At 38.4% G+C, this 24664-nt stretch overlaps 1 protein-coding gene across 1 annotated transcript in view; it reads left to right on the top strand.

Annotated features, from left to right (window-relative positions):
* The window catches only part of Nell2 (neural EGFL like 2), a 328665-nt gene that overhangs the window by 58958 nt on the left and 245043 nt on the right, over nucleotides 1–24664 (top strand). The gene's annotated exons all lie outside the window — the stretch shown is intronic.

A 24664-nucleotide genomic window follows, 5' to 3' on the forward strand; every position in this document is an offset into this window, starting at 1 on the left:
ACAGAGGCTGTTAATCCTAGTTACTTAGGAGGCTGAGACCTGAAGATCAGGGTTCAAAGCCAGCCTGGGCAGGAAAGTCCAGGAGTTTCTTATCTTGAGTTAACTACCAAAAAGATGGAGCTATGGATCAAGAGGGAGAGTGCTAGTTTTTTGTTTTGTTTTGTTTTGTTTTTGCTTGCCAGTTGTGGGGCTTGGACTCAGGGCCTGAGCACTGTCCCTGGCTTCCTTTTTGCTCAACGCTAGCATTCTACCACTTGAGCCACAGCGCTACTTCTGGCTTTTTCTGTTTATGTGTTGCTGAGGAATTGAACCCAGGGCTTCATGCATGCAAGGCGAGCACTCTACCACTAAGCCATATTCCCAGCCTCGAGAGTGGTAGTTTTGAGAAAATTAAAAAAAAAAAAAGGCTTAAGGACAATACCTAGGCCCTGAGTTCAAGCCTCAGGGCTGGCACAAAAATAAAATAAAAAAATATATCTAAGAAGAGTAAACAAAAATCAACTATGACCTATGACCTACACATGAAAGGTGATTTTGTTACATTATGCAAAACTGTGGATAGATATCTTAGGATCCCCTAAAAGCAGAGGGTGCCAGGCTTCTGAGGGTGAGGGGGCAGGGGTGCATTGGTGTCTCCATTTGTAGAACAAATCTACTGGTTCCTAAATTCCTCAAGGTATATTATTCTCAGTGTTACAGCTAGACATACTTCTTTATTTCTGAACTGTTTTCCACAAGATGCTATCCTTTTTTTTTTTTTTTTGTAAATTGGCTACATTTAATCACTGAAAGATTTTAATTGCTATGAGATAACTTCTTTGCATCATGGATTGCAGCAGTCAGAGCTGTGTATTTCATGTGTGTTGGAAAAAAGTGCTGTCTAGCCTGGTGCTGGTGGCCCACATCTATAGTCCTAGCTACTCAAGAGAATGAGATCTGAGGATTGTGGGCCAACTCAGGCAGAAAAGTCCATGAGACTCATCAACAATAAGCTACCAAAACCAGCCAGAAGTAGAGCTGTGGCTCAGGTGGTAGAGTGTTATCCTTGAGCAAAAGCTCAGGAATGGTATCCAGGCCCTGAATTCAGGCCCCCTCCCCCTGCGTGCCCGCTGCACCCCCCCCCCCCCACCACACACACACCGCCACAGTACTGTCTAGTATCTTCCATCTTCCTATAACTGAGAGTGTGAGAGCTGAGAGCATCCTTGGGAGAGCTGGTGGCATCAAGGGGAGGAGAAGATAAGAAAGAGAAATTGATTCATGACACTTGGCATATACATAGATTGCTGCTAAATAATTCATGTAGCTTTGCTATATTTCATCCCTGTAAGAATTGCCACAGTCTTGAGGAGGGAGGTTCCTTCATGATCGTATTTTGCTGACTTGCAAAATCTTACTGTCTGTGGCCCTGGGGTAGTCACATAAGCTCTCTGTGTATCAAATTGCTTATCTGTAAACTGGGATAATAGTATCTACTTCGTAGGTTGTGAAGAATTAAGAGTAGATATATGCAAAGTGCTTTATTTATATAATAGCTAAAATGATACTATCCAGGTATGAGCAGAAAACTTTTTATTTGCCTTTTCTGGTCAGCAATGAGGCAGCCTGGGACTTTATAAATCTCTGCTAAATCCTAAAGGTCAAACACAAGCAAATACATGAGAAAAACTAATAAAGCAAGACTTAAGAGGGCAGGTTCTTGGGCACACTATGTCTGTCCAGCTTGCGCAGGGCTTAAGGACCACAATTCATTCCAAATTGTGCATCAGAGATGAATATCCCACTCCTTCACTTGGCTTCCTTTCCTCCCAGGGACTGGTCTGTGTTTGACAGGAAGGTGTCATCTTGACTTTGAATAGGTAACTGGTTTAAGACCTTCAAGGCAGAGTGAAAATGGCTGGAGAAAATTCCATTTCAGGGTGGTGGTCCCAGAGACAGGCTCCATCTCCAGGTGACTGAAATTTGGTGTGCTCCAATGCTTGCAGCCCTGGGCCTCTGTCTGCTATGCCACTTCGACTTTCTAGGCAACCTGGGTCCCCTAGAGCAAAGGACAATGGCAGAGCAATCTGGTTTGTGGGTGATGATATCTACTTGCTAGGAACATTTTCTTCTTATTTTATGCACACTTGATTTTTACTCTTCTACACCTTTCTTTTTCTCTCACCACCCTCTGTATAGTGACAGAGAACTAACTCCACCTTCTTTGAAAGGACATTACTTATACATGGGATGGCCCCTGCTCGTTCTGTTCTTACCCCTCTGGCCTCTGTGCTCAGCAAATCTGGCTGTCCATCTGCTGTCCTGGGAGGTGACAGCCAAGCTCTTCACAGATCTGTTGCCCTCCTCTGCCCGAGTCCCAGATGGTCGTTGCAAACAACGCAAACGTTGGGCCTGGAGCTGAATACATTAATTGTACACACATGTCTAGCCAGCACAGACCTATACATTTTCCATCTCACAATTATTGAAACAGTTTGAAATAGTCTTTTTTTTTTGCCAGTCCTGGAGCTTGAACTCAGGGCCTGAGCACTGTCCCTGGCTTCTTTTTGCTCAAGGCTAGCACTCTACCACTTGAGCCACAGCGCCACTTCTGGCCGTTTTCTATATATGTGGTGCTGGCAATCGAACCCAGGGCTTCATGTATAGGAGGCAAGCACTCTTGCCGCTAGGCCATATTCCCAGCCCTGAAATAGTAATTTTTGAAATGTACAGAAATCTTGCTTAAGGAAGAATGACATACATCAAAAAGGTAAATAATATAGCAAATGTAAATTATAATATATAATATGATATATGATTCAATAAATGTAAAGAACTGGCAAAATGAGTACATCTGGAAAGCAGCAGTAATTAATACTTTTTTCAGTAGCACATTCACGACCATTGTACAAAAACAATATCAGAATTAATCTAATTAGAAAATTATAGATGTATCTGAATCTGCCACAGTTGTACAAGAAAGAAGGAATATCTCATTAAGTGATTAATGATAACAACCTGTGAGAATCAAACACAGTTGTCTTAAGGAACCCTACATTACGTAATTATTACCTTAATCTCAGTTGTTTGTTTGTTTTTTGCCAGTCCTGGGGCTTAACCTCAGAGTTTGAGCGCTGTCCTTGGCTTCTTTTTGCTCAAGGCTAGTACTCTACCTCGAGCCACAGCGCCACTTCTGGCTTTTTCTATATATGTGGTGCTAAGGAATCGAACCCAGGCCTTCATGTATATGAGGCAAGCACTTTACCAGTAGGCCATATTCCCAGCCCTCAGTATGTTTTTATTGAACTGTTTGTTTGTTTATTGTTAGTCCTGGGGCTTGAACTTTGGACTGGGCGCTATTCCTGAGGTTTTGTGCTTTAGGCTAGCACTCTATCACTTAGTGCACTTCTGGTTTTTAGGTGGTTAATTGGAGATGAGAGTCTCCTGCCTGGGCCAACTTCAAACTATGATTCTCAGATCTCAGCCTTCTGAGTTGCTCGGATTACAGACAGGCATGAGTCACCATCTCCTGGCTGGTAGTTTTTGTTTTTGAGACAGGGTCTTACTGATCTTCAACTCATAGGTTCAAACAATTTTCCTGCCTCAGCTTTGTGTGAAGCAGGCATTGCAGGCAGGCACCACTGCAACATGATTAAAGTTGTCTTTTCATGAGTAAAAATTGAATATATGTAGTTCAGAGACTCTGTTTTCCATTATTAGGTGGCACTTAGGGCCTCGTGCTTACCAGAGAGACACTGAGCTAGTCCCTTTTCTTTAGCAGTTGTTTGGGTGAGGTCTTGCCTTTTGACTGGAAATAGCCTAGGACACTAACACTTCTGTGTGTGTAACCCATGTTTAATATGGATTACAGGAGTTTGTCACCACCTTCAGTGTAATGACAGATTCTGATTCACTCTGCATTTCACTTGTGGACCAAGTACATATACTTTTCTGTATATCTTATAGTCAGGCTTCTCTTCACACTATCTTCCTTCATATCTGTGGCTTGAACTGAGCAGGACCATAAGCATTATTATTATCATATGCATTACTATATACAATATAATTATGCATGATTATATTATAAAAGAAAAACACAAACTTTTATATTATATATTTATTATATCACATGTTTATATTATACAAATATATATTAGTATTATAAAAATAAATATTTGTACTCAGCTCCCATGCTTTCTAGATATACTTTAAAATTTTTGTATTAGTTCTGTAATTTCCTGAGTGAATTATTTATCTTACTTTTGTATGACAACTTATCTGTTTATAAATCTGATAAAAATTTGGCTAAACAGATACCACATTTGAAGTGCAGTAAATCTTTCCATTATATGAAAAATTATTTCTTTATTAAATAATTTTTTTGGTGCTGGTCCTGGAGGCTGAACACAGGGCCTGGGTTCTGTCTCTGGTCTTCTTTACCTCAAGTCTAGTGCTCTGCCACTTGAACCACAGCTCTACTTCTGGCTTTTTTGGTAGTTTAATATAGATAAGACTCTTACAGACTTTCCTATTTGGGCTGGCTTTAAATGACAATCCTCAGATCTCAGCCTTCTTAGTAGCTAGATTACAGGTGTGAGACACTGGCTCCCAGCTAAAAAAATAATTTAGTTTTAAAGAAATGTTTGTATTTACCTAGTAAAATGACCATTGTCTAAGATTTACCATGTGTCAGGCACTGTACTTCATTGGCCATTTTTTTTTCTCGTTTTCTTTTTTCTTATTTATTGTCGAAGTGATGTACAGAGAGGTTACAGTTTCATACGTTAGGCCTTGGGTACATTTCTTGTACTGTTTGTTACCTCCTCCCTCATTCCCCCCTCCCCCTTCCCTCTTTCCCTCCCCCCCCATGAGTTGTTCAGTTGGTTTACACCATATGGTTTTGCAAGTATTGCTTTTGTAGTTGTTTGTCTTTTCATCATTGGCCATTTTATTGCTTAAGAGTTTACCTGAGCCAGGTGTGGTGAACATACCTGTAATCTCAACACTTGGTAAGCTGAGTTAGGAGGATCACAATTTTCAGCCCAGCGGAAATGACACAATGATTCTCTGTCTAAAAATAATTGTATAGCTGAAGATAAACTATATCTGTTTCAGTCATAACTCTACCAGTTATTGGCTTTGTGGCCTTATGCAAATTACTCCATTCTTTTCTTTCTTGGGTTCCTTATTTGTAACTCCAAATAAAATGGTTAATATTCTAGTAAAAAGAATCGATAAAAGCCCTTAGTTATGAGACAAATAAGCTTAAGAGATGTTAAACCTTCTATGAGAGTGTAGGTAGGAGTTGAGATTATTCTCAGACTGAGAGTGGAGCCAGCTGGCCTATCTCTGTTGTGTACTATCTTCTGGTGTCTGCAGGAGACGACCAAATGGATTCTGTTCATTCCCCCCCCCCCACACTTATCTATTAGAGACAGACTCAAGACCCAAGCTAACACCATCACGTTTTATAGTATAGTATTTTTGTCAAAATGCTATGATGTCATCTCACCTCCTGTCACCCAATAGACATGGTGTTATGATTGTGTTTTATCTTTATTCCTGTTATTGGTTCTGAAGTTCCTTCTTCCTTTCAGTTCTCCTTTAATTTGCATTTATGCAATTACTTTCATCATTTCCTTATTCTCTACTTCACACAAAAAAAATTAAGGTATTTCATAAAGACTTCTATGGGACAAGATAAAATAAAATGAAACATGCAAATAAGGACAGAGGAATAAATAGAAACCCAGGAAAATGATCACGAGAACACTGCTATTCTTGTTACTGAGATATAGTCCCCATATGGATTTTTATGGTAAAATGTAGCACGTGTCCTTAGAAAATAAGTTCAGAAGGCTTCATGATGGTTGGTGGCATCATACCATAATCACACGTAAGAAAAAATCAAATCTACCATGATACCAATAACATCTATCTACCGGTCTTTGTATTCTGCCCCAGGAATCAGTTGGTTCAACCCAGTTTTTCTTCTCTGTATGACAATAGCTTCTGCTGAACACAAACTTGATGTCGCATGTAGATAGCTTTTCTCTCTGAAGTGCTATCCTAGCAAGCAGGGACTGGGGCAGGGACAGCTCTCCAGGAGGATTGTTCTAGTGCATAATAGGAAGAGCTCTTCTCCATTCAGTGAACAAAGGTGGCATCAGGATATTCCTTCTGAGCTCATGTTGGTGTCAACCTGGTAAAAGATTTAAGCACAAGAACCAAGTGAGTTTAGGCTCTGTGAGTTAAGACCACAGACACTCAATAAATATTATTACTATTGGTATTCAGGATGGTGTGATGATATTCTCTCCTCCTTGTCTCCATTTGGGTTGACTGTAGAAGGCCCTAGCTATCCTGCATCTGCTCTCAAGCCTGGGGAAGGAGGGAGATGAAGAAGTGTCAGCTCCAGTACTGGTGGCAATGGAACATCCTCATTTTATTCCATAGGAAGATGACTGTCAGGCACAGTAGCCAGCCTGCTCATCATTGATGGCTCAGCCTCTCCTTTTTTTTTCTTGCTTGTTCAAATCCTGCTCATATTTCAAAACTCCATGAAGCTATTACTGTCCTTTTCAGTTGACATCATTTCTCTTTTTATTTAATTAGCTTCTAATGCACCAAAAACATTTGGGCCACTTCTTTTGCCATTCTATCATATAATGTTTCATATGTGTATTTATACATAGGTTTTAATTACATAGGAGACACTAAAACATCCTTTTTTTCTTTTGATCATAATTGTAATAAATATTGAGGCATTTTGAATATTAAAGTGAAATCTTTTCTAATGAATAACATATCCCATGGTTCAAAACTTAAAAGGCACATCAGGATTTAAAGAAAGAAAAGTTCTATCTCCATCCTGGTCCCTGCCACCCAGTGTCTGTCCCTAGGGGAAGAAAATATTATTTTGAAGTCATTTTTTATTTTATCAAAGAAAATAGAGCCTGTTCAATCAGTGGTGTGTTCAGGCTTGCTCACACACTGGCTTAGGAGAGTTGAAACTTCTGTGACCCGGTCGATATTAATTTGATAAATTAAGAACAGAAAATGATATGAAAATCACAAAGTATAGAAATAAGCAAAGCAAGGCTTTAAAACATCTATTGATCATTTATGACATATCAACCATCCACCCATCATCTATTGTCCATCCGTCCATCCATCCATCCATCCATTTACCTATCAACATACCTGCCTACCTATCTACCTAGCTACCTACCTAACTACCTACCTGCCTACCTCTCTATTCCTTATAAGAGGGTAATAAGCCCATATCTTAGTTATTTCTCTAGCGAATGGAAGAAGTGTAAAACATTTATCAATCCCATAGTGCCTTGTAACCCTGGCCTCTGTGATAGCCACCGTTAACACGGTGGGTGCTGCTTTCTAATCCTTTCTTTAGGTGAGCTGGTTTGTTTGTATAAATTTTCACATCATTGACAATACATTCACATTACATGTGAAGGTCTTTTTACTGTCAGAATTGTGCATTAAGCTTGTAAATTTCTTTATAGCTATTGTATAAGCGCAGTTAGATGCGAAATGAGTATTTTGTGGATGACAAAATGACCAAGAGAAAGATTATCATGGTTATGGCAGGAATCATGAATGGTATCACAGAGTTTGTCTGGGATGGACTGGAAGATCTGGAGACAGTTGAAGTTTGTTGTATTGATGCAGGATGCCCAATCTATCCTGAAATGTCATTAGCTCTAGCAAGAAATTCACTAACTGGCAGCCACTGCCTGGAAACAAGTCTAAATCAAGTTGCTAGAGAAAAAAAAAAGACACCTGTAATGAGCTATACAGCGACATTGTAGCCACTGTGTTGAAACTGTAAACCTAATCACACAACTTTGTTGGTTTAGACAGATGAGACTAATGGGCCTGCTGTGGATTCTGGGGGTATCTGAAGTGAGCTAAGAAAAGACAGAAGTAGGAAGGGCAGACCATCACAGTATGTCAGAATTGGCAGAGGGTGAAAGTCAAGCCTGGGTACAGAAACATAGCTTCAAACATTGTGGCCTAATTATGCAACTACATCAAAAGGCTTGGTTTGCTGTGAGCAAAGGCTCATTTGGCCTTACTCTGAAATGCTGCTTTTGGATGGTCTTCTTCTGCATGAAAGATTAAATCCCCAGCTTCATGGGAGCACAGTGAAAGATTGTTGTTCCTCCAGCCTGTTCTATGTATGTTTAAACTGAAGACAACAAGGTAGGCTGGTGCTGTCCATGGCACTTGCTTGAAAGACACTTGAGTTGGTCAAAGGGGTTCCCTCATTATAGTTTCTTTCTTTTTTAAAAATTTTATTGTAAAGATGGTGTATAGAGGGGTTACAGTTATGAGTCAGGTAATGAGTACATTTCCTTTTGAACAGTGCCATCCTCTCCCTCATTCTCTCCCAGTTTTCCCCTCCTGACTTCCCTTCCCCTACCCCCAAGTTGTATAGCTCATTTCTAACCTAATTTCATATTTCAGTGCATATTTCAGATGAATTGGCTCACCCTTTGTCCCACCATTTCTGTGCTTCCTCTTCTCCTCCCCAAATCAGATAAACTTATATACAAGACAAAGGGCACAGAAATCAGAAACAGGGACAGAAGGGAATAAACAAAAGAAAAAAGGAAAGAAGAGAAAAAACAGCCACAAACAGTACAGTAAAAAAAACACAAAACCTCTTTCATTTCTTGGAGTCCGAACAGCATCATTTTATATAATCTTATGCACATAGCTATCGAGCCCTTGTGATCCTCTCCTAAGAATATCCTCCTTTGTTTTCACTGTGTGAATGTGTAAATTGCTGTTTAGTTAATCCTGTCCAGGTATGTAATTATTTGTCTTTTACTATCTATTGGGTTTACTCATAGATTTATAGGGACATTCTAGTTATTTCAAATGAGGGAAACCATGCAGCGTATGTTTCTTAGGGTCTGGCTCACTTCATTTTGTATAATTTTTCCAAGTCTTTTCATTTTCTCATGAATGGGGCAATGCCATTCTTTCTGATGGAAGCAAAGAATTCCATTTTGTACATATACCACATTTTCTTGATCCATTTTTCCATTGAGGGGAATGTGAATTGATTTCATATCTTGGCTATGGTAAATAATGCTGTAATGAATGTGGTTGTGCTGGTGGCTTTAGTGTAGCATGGTTTGTGGTTAATTGGATAAATGCCCAGGAGTGGGATTGCTGGGACATAGTGAAGTTCTGTTTAATCTTTTGAGGAACTTCCATACTGCTTTCTAGAGTTTATATTCCTACCAACAGTGTAGTAGCCATTCACTTTGGGCCACATCCCAGTCAGCATCTGTTACTGTTTTTTGGTAATGGCCATTCCAATTGGAGTGAGGTGGAATCTCAAAGTTGTTTTGATTTGCATTTCTTTTATGGCCTTGCAGTTTTCTGCAGCTGTATTTTGGAAGGGAAGAATAGAAGACAAGGCAATAGTTGTAAGACATTGATTCATTTACCCATTTGTTCAAGAAGTATAGAAGCAGACTAATAGGTGAAAAGAGTAAAGGGTTATTGAAAAAAACAAGTGAATTTAACAGTACAAATAGAAGAGAATGTTCCTTTCAACTTTAAAAAGCCTCTGTTTTTTGCCTACAGTTTTTTTTTTTTTCTCCCCTCTAGGCTAGCACTCTACCACTTGAGCCACAGCACCACTTCTGGACGTTTTCTGTATATGTGGTGCTGGGGAATTGAACCCAGGGCTTCATGTACACGAGGCAAGCACTCTTGCCACTAGGCCATATTCCCAGCCCCTACCCTGTACTTCTAATTTTGTCACAAGGGGCTTTTTTTGGAATCAGGGCCTGAGCACTGTCCCTGGCTTCTTTTTGCTCAAGGCTAGCACTCTGCCACTTGAGCCACAAGGCCACTTCTGGCCATGTTCTATATATGTGGTGCTGGGGAATCGAACCCAGGGCTTCATGTATAGGAGGCAAGCACACTGCCACTAGGACATATTCCCAGCCCTCACCTACAGTTTTCTAAACTGTAGTTGCTTCAGGGTAAATAAGGCTTTCTTGTTTTCACTTGGCACATATTTCATTCACATCCATTTAACCACCAAAAAAGTCAGAAGGGGAGCTGTGGTTCAAGTGATAGAGCATTAACTTTGACCAAAAAAGCTCAGGGACAGCACCCATAACCTGAGTTCATGCCCCAAGACTGGCTCACACACACATGCATGCACATGCACAAGCACACACACACTATGTTTGTACATATATGTATATATTTACATTTTTATGTACATATTACATTTATGTATATAAACACCTGGCTGAGTGGTGTAGTGTATAATATTTCTCTTTTCTTTAAATACTCTTGAGTGTGTGCAAGTGGCTCACATCTGTAATCTTAGCTATTCAGGAGGCTGAGATCTGAGCATGATGGTTTGAAGCCCTCAGAGGAAGGAAAGTACATGAAGCTCTAATCTCCAATTAGCCACCAAAAGCCAGAAGTGGAGCTGTGGCTAAAATGGTGAGGGTACCAGCTTGAGTGGAAAAAGCTCTAGGATAGCATCTAGGCTGTGAGTTTAAAAATACGAAATAATGGCTGGGAATATGGCCTAGTGGCAAGAGTGCTTGCCTCCTACACATGAAGCCCTGGTTTCGATTCTCCAGCACCACATATATGGAAAACTGCCAGGGATGGTGCTCAGGCCCTGAGTCCAAGGCCCAGGACTGGCAAAAAAACCCCAAAAAAACAACGAAATAAAATAAATATTGGAATTTAGTTAAATAAGTTGCTTTTTATGAGGTTGTCATTAGAATTTTTGTGATATCTGAGTATTATTTATGCTTCTAAATTTGAATGCTTTGCAAATAACATTTATGGAAATAATTTATGGCAATAGCTTTGCAAATAAATATAAAACTGTCTTGTAGTTTACCATCAACTTCTGTTAATAAATGAGATTTTTTCTCCTGTCTTAATATTATTATACATTCTGGGTGAGTAAGAATATATTTGTTTATGAGGTTGATACAACATATCTTCATATTGGTGAGTGCTTGTCATATAGTAAGCCATTTTTCTTTCGTGACATTAGCAAGTAAAAATTAAACTGGTTTGCAATTTTTGCTTGGCTTAATGGTTCTGAACTAAGAGATGACTTTGTTTATTATGGGTGAAATTAACAGACTCACATAAAAGCTACTACATTCTTTACTTTCTGATTGCACTTTATTTAATAAACAACATTAAAGATAATAGGTTTTATAAATTAAAAATTCAAACACCATGTTTTATTTAATTTATAAATCTCTACTCAGATTTTATTTCTGAAACTGTTTCTATATCCTTATTTATCTTCAACAAAAATTGAATCTCTAATCTGTAGTTTCATGCTTCCCTTATTATTAAAAAGTTGCCAGGCACTGGTGGCTCATGCCTATAAGCCTAGCTACTCGAGAGGCTGAGATCTGAGAGTCAGGGTTCAAAGCTAGCTTGGTCAGGAAAGTCATAAGACTCATCTCTAATTAACCAACATAAAGCCAGAAGTGAAGCTGTGGCTCAAGTGATAGAGCTCTAGACTTGAGTGAAAAAGCTAAAGGACAGCAACCAAGCCCCAAGTTCAGTCCTAATACAAACAAAAGTGGTAACATAGTCTAAGAAGCCTACACATATGTACATGATTGAGCTGACATTGTAAGGTACTCATCAAGAAACTAAAATGCAAAGGTATGACTCACTGAGAAGATTGGATTTTTTTTTTTTTTTTGCCAGTCCTAGGCTGTGAACTCAGGGTCTGAGCACTGTCCCTGGCTTCTTTTTTGCTCAAGGCTAGCACTCTGCCACTTGAGCCACAGCGCCACCTCTGGCCATTTTCTGTATATGTGGTGCTGAGAAATCAAACCCTGGGCCTCATGTATACGAGGCAAGCACTCTTGCCACTAGGCCATACTCCCAGCCCAGATTGGATGTTTTATATATGTGCCAATAGGGTATTTTATGTATGTGTGAATTATGTGAACTGATGGAAAGAAATGAATGCTTCAGTATATGAAGATTATCTCATGGAGCACAAGTGAGCCTTTCTTCTTTTCCTGTCAGCCTTCCACTGTCTGCAGGTCCACCGGGTAGATTGAGTGCTGCAGCTTCTGCAGCAGGTAGACAAGCCAGCCCCCACCTTCATCTTGCCACACATTACGGGCATTTGCCTCCCGGGATGGGGCTGCAGAGGACCAGAATTAGTTCCTGCTCTCCATGCCATTTGACCGTGACTTGTCATCAGATCCTAAACAGCTCAGATCTCTTCTCATCAACCCTCTTCCACGTTACATAGAACCAGTGTTGTTGTGTGGTTGTGTAGTCAAGTGTATTGAGGAATAAGCCTCCAGACGTGTAAGAAATCAGCTAGGTGTGTCTCCTTGAATATTTTCATGTTCCTTATTTCTGCATTGCCATACCAATTTCTTTTTATTTATTGTCTTAGGTAATTGTACAAGTGAGTTTCATTCCAGCATGTCAGTTTACTTCCATCATTCTCCCCCATCTCTCCCAACCTCACCCATAACCTGAGGTTGCCTGGTTCCATTTTCACACATGTACATTGAATATAATGTATACATTCACCACCTTCTCTCTCTCTCTCTCTTTCTAAATGGCAGTGAAGATAAATGTTCATTGGAAATAATTGCTCTGTATCTTTGTCCTGTTTTCTAATTTATCTTATATTCTGCTTTAGAAGATTTCTTTCTAATGATTACAGTCTTACAGTCCCTCCCCCCCCCCCCGAAATACTACTTCTTTGCATAAAGAATGCAGTTTGGGCTGGGTATGTGGCTTAGTGGTAGAGTGCTTGCCTAGCATGCATGAAGCCCTAGGCTCGATTCCTCAGCACCACATAAACAGAAAAAGCTGAAAGTGACAATGTAGTTCAAGGTAGAGTGCTAGCCTTGAGTAAAAAGAAGCCAGGGGTGGTGCCCAGGTACTGAGTCCAAGCCCCAGGACTGGAAAAAGAAAAAGTATGGAAAGTCTGATGCTATTTTAGCTCTTTCCTTTTGCTAAGAAATTGTGCCTTATTGTTTTATGTATGCGGGGAAATGTTAATATGTACACATTTTAGAGGGCTGTTCCTGATTCTCATTTCTGTGCAGTCATAAGCTTGTTATGAATAAATGATTTATTACCTAATACCATATTTCATGTAGAAGCAGCTCATGAATGAATATATTTTAAAGTCATTAATCTAGAATCCCTTTTGGGGGCATAGGGATGAGCAAACCCATTAAATATAATAAATTTCTATTGAATATAATATTCCTTAGGCAGTGACAACATAGACTTGTTACTTTTCCTGGCAGGTAAAGCCTTTAATTAAATGCCACATCATTTGTGGTTGTAACTGACCTGAGAACTCCATTTTGTCTTTATGAAAAATTTTGATTCTGAATACTACTCATCAGTTATATGTGTTTATTACTGGGTTTTTTAAAAATTATTTTTCTTTTTATGTATTCTATGTTTAACTTATTTTTTTTTCTTATCCTGAGATCAGATTGTCTATTTTTTTTTAATGTTTGCTTATTTTGTGCTGGTCCTGGGGCTTGAACTCAGGACTTGGGTGTTGGCTCTGAGGTTTTGTTGTTTGTTTGTTTTTCTCCAGGCTAGTGCTCTACTACTTGAGCTACATCTCTACTTTCAGCTTTTTCTTTTTTTTTGGTAGTTAATTGGAGAGAAGAGTTGTACAGACTTTCCTGCCCAGTCTGGCTTTGAGCTGTAATCTTCAGCTCTTAGCTTCCTGAGTAGCTAGATTACGGATGTGAGCCACTAGTGCCAGCTTGATAGCCTTGCTTTTCAGAGGCATCCTATTTATTTATTTTTGGTGGATTCCCATTCTAATTATTACATTCATCTAAACTTGGTTCTAATAAGGTAGGTAAGCAATGAGGTGGGAAACATTTTTTGAAATAGATAGCTAATTATTAAAGTGCCAGTTAGCTTGGTCAATTTTCATCTGAAATGAAATCTCATATTTATGTTAAATCATTCCTGAATTCTTTTCTTGTCACCAATTGGGTAGTTTTTGTACCAGAAATGCTCTTACATGGCAACTTTTTTACATTATAGATTTTTTTTTGGCCAGTCCTGGGCCTTGGACTCAGGGCATGAGCACTGTCCCTGGCTTCTTCCCGCTCAAGGCTAGCACTCTGCCACTTGAGCCACAGCGCCACTTCTGGCCGTTTTCTGTATATGTGGTGCTGGGGAATCGAACCTAGGGCCTCGTGTATCCGAGGCAGGCACTCTTGCCACTAGCCTATATCCCCAGCCCCACATTATAGATTTTTAGTGTACATATTTAAAAATGAAAATATAAAAATTAGCATTTAAAAACAATTTTCTGAAATGTACTCATGGATCGTGTGGTATCTATGTAGAAATCCATACACTTTTGCACAAAATAGTCACAACAGGAAAAGCTAGTTGTCTGAAGGAATTACACATTGGAATTTTATCCCATAAGGACAATACTTTAGGCAATACGTTTATGTATATATGCATATGGCCCTGTATGCTTTTTCATATATATTTATAATTTAGATCTCACTTCCACATAAGAGATAAAAAAAAGTCTTATTTCATTTAGCATATTTTTTTCCCACATCCTATTTTAAACATTGCAGTTTCATCAGCAAAATGACTACCCATTTTCTTCAGTAATGTTTCAAAAAACTTGCTTTTGTTTGGTCAGGTTTAATATTTTTTCATGTTTTAACGGGCTACTTATCTGATTCTTTTGATAAATTACCTGATTTTGTAATTGTCCCATTTTCTTTATATTCTTATTAATTTAACAAGCTCCATCTAATAAGAATCTTAACTCATTATCTATCATCTGTGTTTTCCATTTTCCTTCAGGTCTTTCTGGCTTTTTTGTGTGTATTAAATTTTAAAAAATTAATCTGCAGTCAAATCAGTCATTTCCATCTTCAAATTAGGTTGAGATGCTGTTAATAACATAGAGAAGGAAGAATATTTCCCCTTAAGAAGAAAAGAGACAGCTGTTCAAAAAACTTATGAAAAAGGAAACTTTAAGAATCATGCATAAGAAACTTGTGATCCAATATATAAAGTAAAGCAAAATATAGCATAGTTTTGAATAGTGTGTGTGTGTGTGTGTGTGTGTGTGTGTGTGTGTGTGGTGTGCTGATACTGGGACTTGAACTCAAGGTCTGGGCACTATTCTTTAGCTTTTTCTCTTCAAGACTGGCTTTAACATATAATTTCTGGCGTTTTGCTGGTTAATTGGTGGTCAGAGTTTCACAGACTTTTCTGCCTGGGTTGGATTTGAACCATATCTCAGCTTTCTGGGTAGCTAGGATTACGAGCATGAGCCACCTGCCCCTGGCTCTGAGTCATTGTTTGTAGGAAGAATTTTTTTTATTGATATTCTTCACTGAATGATGAAGTTTTTGACTCACAGAAAAGGGGTTGTTATCTCAAGACGGTATTTGACTTCACAATAGTATATAAAGGCATAAATGTGTAAATATTGATGAATAGCTTTTCACTGGTCTTTTAGTTGAGGATCCAGAAAGGGAACATAGCATATCTACGTTTAACTTTCTGTTTTAATGAAAGGCCCTTTTTAAAACGTATTGGTGTTTTGGACTTAGATGTTGGTGTGGTCATTCGGTGTACATCCCCTGGCTTTAGCTGATGGTCCCAGTGTCATTTTGTCAATGCTTGTTCTTTTCCCACAAGTTTGTAACGTACCTTAAATTTCCATCAGTACTGAGCTGTGTCTGAGGCCTCTATTTTGTGCTTCAATCCTTTTGTTGACTTCTGTGAGAAAACATTGTATTTTGATCACTGTAATTTTATAGGACTTGATATCTTAAAGTTCAAATCTTTTTGTTATTTCTGTTAAAATTTCTTTGATCTTTGAAACTTTATTCTTTGGTGAAAAGCTTAGAATCAGTTTCCTCAGTTTTATGAAAAATAATTGGGATCTGTATTGGAATTGTCTCACATTTATATATTAATATGTGATAACATTTTTATGACAGTCTTCTTTTTCAGGTATAGTGTATTTCTCTTTCTTTTTTTTATGTATTTTCTTTTTATCATCCCTGATATGGCACAGCCATTATTAGATTTTTTACCAGGAGTTTTATAGTTTGTGCTGTTAACCAGGTAGGATCTCTTATTTTCTATGATGCCTTCTAATTTGTGAAAGATTCTTGATTTCCTTATTACTAGAAAAATGAATTTGATTTTATATTAAAAGTAACACCATCTATACTAATTAAATTGTCTTGTCCTTAATTTTGTGACAAAAGTTGCAGAATTTGGGTGCAGCTCAGAGTAGACCAACAACATTTTTGCTTGTATCATCAAACTTGAAATTCTCTCTTCTTAATCTGTTATATATAGATATGCATAGAAATTTCATAATTTTTCTCAAGATGAATGTTGAGGGTTGTTTTAATATACTTAAGTTCTTTAGCAATAAAACACCTCTCTTTTTAGTCTTCTTATGTGAAAACTAAACTTTTCAGGTCCTTGATCACTTACTCAAAGTAATTTTATTGAGTATTTATTGAACTTTATAATGGCTATAATGGCTTAGGTGCTGGTGGCTCACGTCTGTAATCCTTAGCTACTTAGGAGGCTGAGAACTGAGGATCACAGTTTGAAGCCATCCCAGTCAATAAAGTCCAGTTATATCCAGTTAGCTAGCAAAAAACCAGAAGTGGAGGTGTAGTTCAGTGGTAGAGCACCAGCCTTGAGTGAAAATTCTAAGGAAGTACCCTAGTCCTGGATTCAAGCCCCAGAACTGGCACAGCAAAGGTAAATAGTTATGGCAATCTTTGTACCATTTCTTACCAAAGAAATTGAGTCTATCTTATTTTAACTTGATTCATTGTTTCCTTTACTTATAAAGTATGTATGTTTATAAAATTTCTGATAAAATATTAATCTGGTAACCTCATTGACAATGGTGTTATTTCTATCACTTAAGAAATATTACTTCCCTCATTGTATGTACTTGAATTCCATTGATTTTGGAGCTACATCTTATGTATTTATGGCTGAAACCATGTATTGATTTGTTTTACAACAGCTAAATAAAGCAATTCATATTTTGCTTCATTTCTCAGTGATTTTTATCTACTGAGCATTTTGAAAGAATTGGCTTGATATGCTATCATTTTTCTTGTAGACTTTAGCCTTTGGTTCTTTCAAACTCTATAAATTATAAAAAATTATGTTTGGCTATGTGCTGGCACATTTTTTAGAGTACTACTGCCTCATAGAATAAATGAACTGCTGATTAGTTAGCCTTTAACAAATTTAATTTATCTAGAAAAATGATTAGGTTTAGCATTATAAAGAGAAATAAGATAGGTGTTTGGGGTGAACTATAAGGAAACAATTTACTTTGCAAATGACTTTAGCTTTAAACTACACACTTAAACAACTATAAACTTTAAAATACACACACTTTAAAGCATTATATTTAAGATAAATTTCTACTATTATGCTGTCTGTAAAATGATTTTCATTTGTTAAATGTACAGCTTTTAGAGTATTAGTAAATTTGAACAGTTTTTAAAATATGTATTTGTTAATAAGTTATTGTTTTCATTGAATTGTTTCAAAATAGCCTTTCCCATTTTTATTGCTTATTTATAAGACTTCTTCATTTAATAAGGACATCAGCAGACTGCCAGTCATACAATAAGCAGTATCATTCTGAGGCTAATGTTTGCCTTTGATTAAAGAAAAATGTTTTTGTAATATTTGCAAACAGCAGGGCACTGGTGGCTCATGCCTGTAATCGTGGCTACTCAGGAGGTTGAGATCTGAGGAGTGAGGTTTGAAGCCAGCCCAGGCAAGAAAGTTTGTGAGAGTATTTCTAATAAACTACTAAAATGCCAGAAATGGAGCTGTGGCTCATGTGGTAGAGGGCTAAACTTGAGTAAAATACTTCAGGGACAGTGCCCAAGCCCTGAGTTCACAGCCCAGGACAAGCACATACTACTAGCACCAGACTTGAGGCTCCAATATTTTTTATAGTATTCCATTCTCATCAGATGTTCATCCACTTAACATCTACTGCCCATTCCCACCTATTCAATCATCCTACTTAGTGATTTGAATAATGTGGAAGAATTCATTTACTTTTATGTTCATTTCCTGGTAATATCAAACTTCAAGAATAAGTTTTTTGGTTTTTTTTTTGCCAGTCCTGGGGCTTGAACTCAGGGCCTGAGCACTGTCCCTGGCTTCTTTTTTTTTCATCAAGGCTAGAACTCTGCCGCTTGAGCCACAGCGCCACTTCTGGCCTTTTCTATATATGTGGTGCTGAGGAATCAAACCCAGGGCTTCATGTATGCGAGGCAAGCACTCTTGCCACTAGGTCATATTCCCAGCCCGGAATAAGTATTTTTGTAAAAGTATATTCCTAGAAAACTATAACCCAAACTTTCACATCTCATTTGAAATGCGTATTTGCATTCCTTTCATTAGCATTTTAAAATTAAGTGCAATATCCTACCCTATTGAGATTGATTCATGTGTTATGAATGAAATACAGAGAAAACATTTTTACACAAGGGTGATTTGTTTACTCTGTCTACCTTCCTCTTGGTATATTTAAAAAAAAAAATGACCCCCTGCCTGTGGTTGCCCCCGTGCTATCACTGTATCTCATACTGGTATAAGAACTAGGGAAGAGAAAGGGAATATCAAAATCAAGAGACAAAAGATAAAAAGACAAACGACTCCAAAAGCAATACTTAGAAAACTTATGGGAGGAGAGGGAAAGGGGGAGGGGGAAATAAGGGAGGAGGTAACAAACTGTACAAGAAATGTACCCACTGCCTTATGTATGAAACTGTAACCCCTCTGTACATCACTTTGACAATAAATAATTATTCAAAAAAATGGTGATGGGGCTGGGAATGTGGCCTAGGGGTAGATTGCTTGCCTAACATACATGAAGCCCTGTGTTCTATTCCTCAGCACTGCATATGCAGAAAAAGCTGGAAATGGCGCTGTGGCTCAAGTAGTAGAGTGCTGCTAGCCTTGAGCAAAAAGAAGCCAGAGACAGTGCTCAGGCCCTGAGTTCAAGCCCCAGGATTGGCAAAAAAAAAAAAATCATGCTGGTCTTGGGGCTTGAACTTTGGGTTTGGGCATGAACTTTTTTTACTCAGGGTTAACGCTTTACACTTGAACTCCACTTCCAGCTTTTCAGTGGTTAATTGGAGATAAAAATCTCATGGACTTTCTTGCCTGGGCTTGTTTTCAACCATGATTCTCAGATCTCAGCCTCTTTAGTAGCTAGGATTACAGACATGAGCCTCAGGAGCCTGGCCTTGAGAGATTTTTTGTGTACAGTATTGCATTTATATAACTAGAACATTAGAATTATCTATAAAAATAAAATTAGAATGTATGTCAGGTATGTTACAGCCAAATTTTGCAGAGAGGCTTTTAATTATTGCCTGAGATCCAGCTATCCTGTTTATGGTTTTATTTACTTACAGTTAAACAACAAATGAAACAGATCTTCAGTTTTCAGTATTTCTAGTGGGTTAAAATGCATGGTTTCTTCATTTTCAACATAAAATGATGACTTTTCACTAACCAGTCAATAAAATAAATACATGACAAACATCTTGCCCGTTTCCAGCATTCTAGAATTCACAATCTCTGAAAGGAATTTTGTTCAATCATTAAGGAAAAATGTGCTTATCTTGAGGCTTTCCATTTGTAAGTAGATTCAAGAATGTAGAATTTGGGCACCTGTGGCTCATGGTTGTAATCCTATCTACTCTGGAGGCTAAGTTCTGAGAATTGTGGTTCAAAGCCAGTTGAAGCAGAAAAGTCTGTGAAATTCTTATTTCCAATTAACCAGCAAAGTGTTTGAAGAACAGCTATGGCTCAAGTGGTAGAGTGCTAGCCTTGACAGTTCCCAGGCTCAGAGCTTAAGACCCGTGCCCAGCACCCAAACAAAAACAACAATGTAGAATTATGTGGGAAATATTACTGTGAAAATAATATAAACGTGTCTTGTGATGTTAACCAAAAAGGATTTTGCAGAGGTACAGGGATTATAGATACAAAAAAGAAGGCTTGCACTGAGGGAAAATCACCTTCCCGAGTAGTGTCAGTTCTGGGAAAGAATGAAGATAATGAAGATGTAAATGGTTCCAGGGAGTGAGCACTGCCTTTTCCTGTATCCTCTGTGCTGAGTGCAACGCTGCCTTATCAATGGTAATTGGAATTTGCTGGGTAAATTACTGATTCAGGAGTCCAGAATGCCTGCTGACATCAGGTCTTTGGTTATTGATGGAATCCTGAGTTTGTCACAGTATTTTGTTTCTGTCATAAGTATTAGTACATTTTTCATCGCTTACCCTGTGTCAGGGTACTTCTCTATGTAGCCTGTATGGATTATTTTTATTTAAATGCTCATCAGAATCTTGAAAGTAGGAATCTTTTTATTTTTTTAATCCATTGTAAAGGCATGGTGTGCCTTGAGAGTTAATGCCACACTTGTAAGGCTTCACAGTGAGTGCTAGAGCCAGAATTTGAACCAGGCTGCTTGACATCTCTGCCCATTCTTCCAATCACCATCTTTACAGCATATCTGTCTGCTTGTTTAGTCATGCCAGGGCCTTCCTACTTCCTTCAAAATTCAAGAACCAGATGGATTACTGGTGGCTTATAACTGCAGTCCTAGCTATACAGAATGCTAAGATGTGCAGATTGTGGTTCAAAGCCAGCCAAGACAGGAAAGATCATGAGACTTGTATCTCCAACAAAAAGCCAGAAGTGGAGGTGTGGCCCAAGTAGTAGAAAGCTCAGGGACAGTGCCCAGGCCTGAGTTCAAGCCCCAGGATAGGCTAAAAAAAAAAAAACTAGAACCTTCAAGACCAACAGGATTGGCTTATTATTCTTGCTTCCTGTTTCTTTTGAATAGAATAATAAATTTTCCCATATAGGACTTTCATATTTTTAATCTAGAATTTTTTTTTAACCTTAGAACTTTTCTTCTTCCCAATTTACTTCTTTATCTCAGCAGTATCACCATGGCCTATTGAATTTGATACGGTATAAACAAAGCTGTCAAGGTTTGCATGACTGCAAATAGAGTTGGTCTTGCAATTGTTCATGTTACGTCTTCATCAAAAGTTCATGGTGAAACTGGAAAGGAATGTTCCTAGCTTTTAGGCATTTCAGTAACAGCCTAGACTTTAGGGTCATGTGGGTTCTATTTGCTCTACCTACTATTGTCGGTACCAATTTAATTAGGAGCAAAAAAAAAAATCACCTGGTGGGTGACCCGCAGATCCTCGTCTGCTCTTGCTTGACTCTTCGTTAGACTGAAGGGGTGAGAAACACGATGACCCATGCAGCCTGTCAGCCAGTAGCTGCTGCACTTGACAGCTTGGAGTCCCCAGTGACTGAGTCCTTCTTTTCAAATCTGATCTGCCTAGAACTGCACATTTCCCTACATGCGTGTCTTCTTTTATTTTATTGTCCATCCATCGCTTCAGACCGTTTCCTGTGAAGCTCTGAAAATCCTAACACAAGCTAAGTTTCATTGCCCTAAAGAGTTTCTATCGATCTTTAGGACCTTAGAAGAGGCAAATCGCTAATTTAAGAGAAGGATTTGAAGCCAGATAAAATGTTGCTGCATAAAATCACAGCACATTGAGGCTCTTGGCCTCTCTAGATGGACACATCTTGAGGAGTGCCACCAATCATTCTTTAGGTGAAGATGATGATAAAAAGCTACCATTTTTATTAGTATAATTTCCTAAAACAACCCCAAACTTAACCTGTTGTGTGAAAGAGTGCAATTGTACATATATTCTAATAGGCCTATAAAACCACTTACAGGATTAAAGAGAACATTAGTGTATTTGGTTGAGAACACAACAAAATTACAAGACACACACCTCAGTTTAGTTCAAACTACAAGTATTTGATTCATTTGTAGATTAATTATTTTTTTTTGTGCCAGTCCTTGGGCTTAAACTCAAGGCTGGGTGCTGTCCCTGAGCTTTGTTCCCTCAGGGCTACCACCAGCCATTGCTCCACTTGCAGCTCTTTGGTAGTAAAGAGTTTCATGGAGTTTCCTGCCTGGTCTGGATTTGAAGTATGATCCACAGTTCTCAGCCTCCTGAGCAGCCAGGCTTATGGGGTTGAGCCACTGGTGCCTGATTTGTAGAGTTCCTTTTAAGAGTCAGCATGGACTGGGGGTGTGGTTCCGTGGTGGAGTGCTTGCCTAGCCTATCTTAGCCTGCAGGGGGATCTGGATTTGATTCCCAGCACTGTGAACAAAAACAAAACAGAAAACACATTCTCTTACCACTTGTTCTACTTTCTTACTTTGATTTTCTCCATAGATTTTTATTATCATGTAGCCCATTTTATATATGTTCCTCATTCAATATCCTCTAATAAGAAATGAATGTAGATGTCATTTGAATTTGCGATAACACTTCTAATAATTTATCTCAAGAAGGTAATTATACACTTGCATAAAAAACTGTGCTAATAGTAAATAAGTTACCTCCATTCTATTAACAATGAATAAATGGGAACTAATAGGAAAAGTATAAAGTGTAATGGGAATAGTAAGATAAATTTTGATTCAGTCATAAGAAATTATTTATCAAATGAATTATTAAATACATTTGTCTAAAGGATGGGATTCTACTTTTTGTTTTGTTTTTTGCCAGTCCTGGGGCTTGAACTCACGGCCTGAGCACTGTCTCTGGCTTCTTTTTGCTCAAGGCTAGCACTCTACCCCTTGAGCCACAGTGCTACTTCCAGCTTTTTCTATATATGTGGTGCTGAGTAATTGAACCCAGGGCTTTATGTATACGAGGCAAGCACTTTACCACTAGGCCATATTCCCAGCCCTGGGATTATACTTTTATTGGCATGGAAAGTCACTTAAGGAAATCATCGAGAAGGATGCCTGGTGCTAATGGTGCAAGCTTGTATGCTTAGCTATTCAGGAGGCTGAGATATGAGGATCATGGTTAGAAGCCAGCTTGCATAAGAAATTCCACAAGACTCTTCTCTCTAGTTGACCAGCAAAATGCTGGAAGTGGAGCTATGGCTCAAGTCGTACAGTGCTTGCCTTGAGCACAAAAGCTCAGGGGCAGTGCCCAGTCCCTGAGATCAAGCCCCATAAATGGCATTAAAATTTGAAAAATATAAATGCAGAACCTTAAACGTATACCGGTGCTGACATTAGTGATCTTAAGTTCCTTCCTCAAGTCCTTATGCAGCTAGCCATAAGGCTTCAAGCTGCTTTTCTTTCAGTTAGTCCATGAATGACTTCATTAAGTTTGTGAACCTTTTATACACCTTGTAAGATAATTTTTCTATACACCTGTATATGTGTTTTTATATCATGTACACATCTTGGATAACATAGGGAAGACTCATATTCCTTGAACCTGCCACTGATTGAACCCTTTCTGTCCCTGATTTCTCCCTGCTGCTTTGTCATAACTGAGCTACAGTAACAACCAGAGAGCTTGGCAGGAGTAAATGCTACCCTTAACGCAGCAGCTTAGTTTAGTTCTTTGATTTTGTGGCTATCCCTAGAGTGTGGAGCACCTCTCCTTCCATTAGTGCCTTACTATAGCTACTTTTCCTCAGTCTTTGTTTTTATATTAACCAGAGTGATTTTTAAAAATCATCTTTAAGTAGTTGTACAAAGGAGTTGCCATTTAACAAAGCAGTTTATGAATACAATATATCTTGATCAGTGTCACCTCTCAACATTTTCAACATCTTCCCCTTCTCACCCCTCCCCTCACTCTTCTTAATTTTGTAGGATATACATTGGAGTCTTGGCTGCATTTTCTTTCTTTTTCCAATCATTGTCTTAAGACCTTTCTCAAACGGATTACTTAAAAAAAATCTACAATGTCCCTACATCTCCCTTCTCTGTAGGATCAAAGCCTCATTATTCAGAGTAATACATTTACTCCATTTTGCAAGTGGCTATTTTTTCTGTTATTTTAAGCTCAGTTATGAGGGGGTAATATGATGAAAAGTCTGTTACTGATGCCAGGGCTTCAATTTTGAATTAATCCTATTGCTACTGATCTTCTCCCTGGGTGATTTAATGTTGGCTCCTAGCTATATTATTTATGAAGAAGCTTTATTATCCTTACTAATCTGGCTGTATTCCTCTTACTGCAGCAAGACTTTTTTTTTTTTTTTAGTAATGTTCTTAGTTGTTTTGAAATGGATAAACTTCATTTTCACCCAATAATATATTTATTATTGAAGGTCTCTAAGTTTCAGTGTTGCTTAGCCGTCTCCAGTACCATATTCTTAGTCCTTGTAGTAGGGATTTTCTGGCACATCAAGCCAACAAACTATTATTTAAAGTTTGATTTCCTTTATGCTTTAATATAAGAAAGATCTTTCCCCTTTTTTCTGTTATATTTTCCCTTCCCTCTTTCCCCTTTTCCCTCTTTCCCTTCCTCCCCCCCTCCCTTTCTTTCCTTCTGTGCCAGTACTGGAGCTTGAACTCAGGGTTTGAACACTGGTACATAACTGTTTTTCTCAAGGCTGGTGCTTTACCATTTGAGCCACACCTCCTCTTCCAGCTTTTTGCTGCTTAATTGGGGATAAGTGTGTTGTGGGCTTTCCTGCATGGTTCTTCCCA

Source organism: Perognathus longimembris, chromosome 1 (assembly GCF_023159225.1).
Source record: "Perognathus longimembris pacificus isolate PPM17 chromosome 1, ASM2315922v1, whole genome shotgun sequence".
NCBI classification, from domain to species: Eukaryota; Metazoa; Chordata; class Mammalia; order Rodentia; family Heteromyidae; genus Perognathus; species Perognathus longimembris.